Below are 4975 nucleotides of genomic sequence, written 5' to 3'. Positions count from 1 at the left end.
CCTTCTGAAACATGTCTGGTTATTCTGTCTCTTAGTGTTTTCATAAAAATCGACCTTTGCAAATGAGACCCTACAGTCCAGACTATCTCAGTCAGCTCTGTGCTCTGACCACTGCAAGAGAGACCTGATTCAGCCACAGGGGATCAGGCACAGCTTTGAAATGCTTAGCATTACTGCAAAGTGTCTTACATCTAAATTAGCCTCTCTACCAGTAAGCATCCCCCAGTGTCTTGGCTACAAAGCAGAAATAAAACTGTGTGTGTATTAACACATTATGGACCTTTCCCTTTAAATGACATTTATTTATGTACTTCTTTGTGTGTGTGTGTATGTGTGTGTGCAGTGAACCATGTGTGGTAATCAGAAGACAACTTGAGGAAGCTGGTTCCGTCCTAGCAAGTGTGCATCCTGAAGATCACTCTGGATGTCAGGTTTGGTGATAGGAGCTTTTGTACCCACAAAAGGGTCTGCTGGCCCTTCCCCATTTTTAAAATCACTTAATAAGGGTCTGGGAGATGGCTCAGTGAGTAAAATCAGACCCGAGTCTGATCCCTGAGACCTGTATGGCAGAAGGAGACACTTGACTCTTGCACATTATCCTCTGATCTTGACAAACACACATGCTGTGGCACATACAATACCCTCACCCTCATTTACACGAAAGAAATGGAAATATAAAAAAATAAAATGACTTAATAGGTGATATTGTCCATTATGGATCTCCTCTGTTGATTTAATATTGTCCTGATTTTTGGACACATGCTGTTTTGGACACTGTTTCTGCTCTCTTAATATAAATAATACCATTATGGGCTTTGGGGCCCATCTTGGGTTATTTTCCTAGCTCAGATTCCCAGAAATGGAATGGCCATGTGATGGATGGTCGCTTTGTTTTGTTTTCTTCCTTAAATGCAGGCTGATCTGGAACTCTATATGTCAAACTGGCCTTGAACTCATGGCAAGTCTCTTTTTTTTTTCAGGGATTATTTTTATTAAATATGTACAACTTTCTGCGTCACAGACATATCAGACTTGGATACATTGGTACCCCTGCTCCCTGCATGCCATCACTAGCTTGCTTCTCAATTTTTATCTGCTAGTTTTAGAGACTGAGTGAGTTTTCTTGCACTCTTTGACTTTGTTCCTGCCCTTCTAACATAACTTGTACACAGGAGTCCCTTCTAGGGCTCCTGAGTTAGCCTCTGAACTGTTGGTCTCAGACTGCTCAGGGATTCAGGATCAGGCTTTCCAAGTCATCCGGTGACTTGACCTAATTCTTTTTTTTTTTTTTCAATGCAGTTTATTCAGGAACCTTGAACAATCATCTGACCCTGGGTAAAGCCAGCCCACTTTAAATAGCCTCTGGGTAGCCAACCTCAGCATGCCACGTGGGCAATGCAGATAGGTCCACATACATGGAAGCAAGCCAGATCCTCGGCCTTAGCCAAATGTGGAGTTGTTCGTGACAGAGAGCACTCACCATCGGGAAGGTGGAAGGCGGAAACCAGCTCCATCTTTCAGGCGCGGCATTACGCAGCTCTCTACAGTTCCCCCTTTTTGTTTTAGACGCACCAGGCAAGAGTAGAGGTCTGATCTCTGATATTAGAAATAAATTGGGACTTTGTACTGATGTTCATTTAGGTGTCATCCACCCAAAGAGCATCAGACCCGTCTGATACCTTTTTCTCGGAGGCGGGACCTGGGGCATCAACCCGCATGCAATCAGACATGCTCTTCTCTGGGTCCAAAGCGGCTGACCCTGAGTGCAGTGCTTAGCCTCGCATCCTGAGTGTAACATTTTGGCTTTTTATGGTATCCAGCCATGCTTGGGGAGAATGTCCTGCTTCAATGGCTGTAAAGGCCTGAATGGTCATGGCTGCATTACGCTGTTGTGAGACTCTAATCTTGCATATATACCACAGGCAAACCAAGGTGACCAACACCAGAAGGCCTGCTAACGCACCCATGCCCGCCCATTCCTTCAGATGATTCATGGCTGCAGCAATCCATGATGATAATCCTGTGGCTAGTCCTGCGTCCACTCTGGTAGAATTTACCATGACAATGGCCACTCTCAGCTGCTCCATCGTAGTATCGAATTCTCCAGTCCAATTACCTAAAATATAGCTAGACAATTGTTTAGACAGATTTGCAGCACAGGGAAAAATCTCATGTTGTATGCTAGTAACTCAAAGTCCAGCATACTTTCATTGACAGCCAAGTTGAGTGATTTGCCATAGGGTATCAATTTGCTCCTGCACGAGGTCAATCCTCTGATTGAACACCATCAAACCTCCTTTTAGTTGAGCATTAATTCCTTTTTGTACATCTAAGGCATGAGCTACATTGGCTAAAGGGTTATTCAGGGTCTGAGCAGTCTGCCCAGTATGACTCATGGCTAATGCTGCGGTGGTAGCTCCAACAGCCACCAGTGAGATGGCAGTAGCAATGGCAGCTGTAATTCCAAGATCCCTTTTCTGTCTGAAGAGAGTCATAGCGTGAGGGGCATCAACGGGCACAGGCACCCAGCGAGGCATGCGAGTAACCAGCTAGTAAATTTACTAGCATTGCAGCATTGGGCAAAAAAGCAAGTATCATTACCACAATTACTGGGCTCTATCTGGCTAATAATGAATAAAAATGGGGGATATAAACAAACAGGTGTGGGCTTATAGGAAATATTATGAGAAGCCTTAACCCTCTCGTTGGAACATCCTGCATCAGTTCTAGAACTAGCAGTGGTGGTGTCCGAGGTCTGAGTAGGTTCAGGAGACTATTGCCCCCAGGGGCGAGACGTGCTCCATGTAAATTGACTAACTCCATGTTTTCCTCCACTTTTGAAAGTCATTTAAGGTTCTTAAATTATTTTTTTCCCTTTTTTTTAAATTTTTCATCAATTACACTTTATTCATTCTGTATCCCCCCATAAGCCCCTCCCTCCCCTCCCAATCCCACCCTCCCTCCTCCCTCTGCATGCATGCCACTCCCCAAGTCCACTGATAGGGGAGGTTCTCCTCTCCTTTCTCCTCTCCTTTCTGTCAGTTACATCAAAAGTGGCTGCATTGTCCTCTACTATGGCCTGGTAAGGCTGCTCCCCCTCAGGAGGAGGTGACTAAAGAGCAGGCCAGTCAGTTCATGTCAGAGGCAGTCCCTCTTCACATTACTATGTAACCCAATTGGACTCTGAACTGCCCTGGGCTACATCTGTGCAGGGGTTCTGGGTTATCTCCATGAATAGTCGTTGGTTGGAGTATGAGTTTCTGGGAAGTTCCCTGTGTTCAAATTTTCTTGTTCTGTTGCTCTCCTTGTGGAGACCCTGTCCTCTCCAGCTCTTACTATTTCCCAGTTCTTACATAAAATTCCATTCACTCTGCCCAACAGTTGCCCATCAGGCTTAGCATCTGCTTTGATAGTCTGTAGGGCAGAGGCTTTCAGAGGCCCTCTGTGGAAGTATCCTAGGTTGTTTCTTGTTTTCTTCTTCTTCTGATGTCCATCCTCTTTGCCTTTCCGGATGGGGATTGGACATTTTAGTTAGGGTCCTCTCTCTTGCTTAGTTTCTTTAGATGCACAGGTTTGAGTGGGTTTGTCCTATGTTGTATGTCTATATGAGTGAGTATATACCATGTGTGTCTTTTTGCTTCTGGGACAACTCACTCAGGATGATCCTTTCCAGATCCCACCATTTACCTGCAAATTTCATGATTTTCTTATTTTTCATTGCTGAGTAATATTCCATTGTATAGATGTACCACATTTTCTGCATCCATTCTTCAGTTGAGGGGCATCTGGGTTGTTTCCAGCTTCTGGCTATTACAAATAAAGCTGCTACAAACATGGTTGAGCAAATTTCCTTTTTGTGTGCTTGAGCCTCTTTTGGATATATGCCTAGGAGTGGTATGGCTGGATCTTGGGGAAGCACCATTCCTAGTTGTCTGAGAAAACGCCAGATTGATTTCCAGAGTGGTTGTACCAGTTTACATTCCCACCAGCAGTGGAGAAGGGTTCCTCTTTCTCCACAACCTCTCCAGCATGTGTTGTCACTTGAGTTTTTGATCTTGGCCATTCTCATGGGTGTAAGGTGAAATCTCAGGGTTGTTTTGATTTGCATTTCCCTAATGGCTAGTGAGGTTGAGCATTTCTTTAAGTGCTTCTCTGCCATTTGGTATTCCTCTACAGAGAATTCTCTGTTTAGCTCTCTTCCCCATTTTTTAAGTGGGTTACTTGGTTTGCTGCTTTTCAGCTTGTTTAGTTCTTTATATATACTTGATATGAGTCCTCTGTCAGATAAAGGGTTGGTGAAGATTCTTTCCCAATCTGTAGGAGGTCGCTTTGTTTTGATGACAGTGTCCTTTGCTTTGCAGAAGCTTTTCAGTTTCATGAGGTCCCATTTATTGATTGTTGCTCTTAGAGCCTGTGCTGTTGGAGTTCTGTTCAGGAAGTTTTCCCCTGTACCAATGAGTTCTAGGGTATTCCCCACTTTTATTTCAAGCCGATTTAATGTGTCTGGTTTTATGTTGAGGTCTTTGATCCACTTGGACTTCAGTTTTGTGCAGGGTGATAAGTATGGATCTATTTTCATTTTTCTACATGTATACATCCAGTTGGACCAGCACCATTTGTTGAAGATGCTACCTTTTTTCCATTGTATGGTTTTGGCATCTTTGTCAAATATCAGGTGTCCATAAGTGTGTGGGTTTATTTCTGGGTCCTCTGTTCGGTTCCATTGATCCACCATTCTGTTTCTATGCCAGTACCATGCAGTTTTTAAAACTTTTGCTCTATAGTACAACTTAAGATCAGGGATGGAGATACCTCCAGAAGATCTTTTATTGTAGAGGCTTGTTTTAGCAATTCTGGGTTTCTTGTTATTCCATATGAAGTTGAGAATTTTTCTTTCCAGGTCTGTAAAGAATTGTGTTGGTAATTTGATGGGAATTGCATTGAATCTGTAGATTGCTTTTGGTAAGATGGCCAT

Source organism: Meriones unguiculatus, chromosome 16 (genome assembly GCF_030254825.1).
Source record: "Meriones unguiculatus strain TT.TT164.6M chromosome 16, Bangor_MerUng_6.1, whole genome shotgun sequence".
Lineage (NCBI taxonomy): Eukaryota > Metazoa > Chordata > Mammalia > Rodentia > Muridae > Meriones > Meriones unguiculatus.
Note: the sequence above shows the minus strand (reverse complement) of the source record.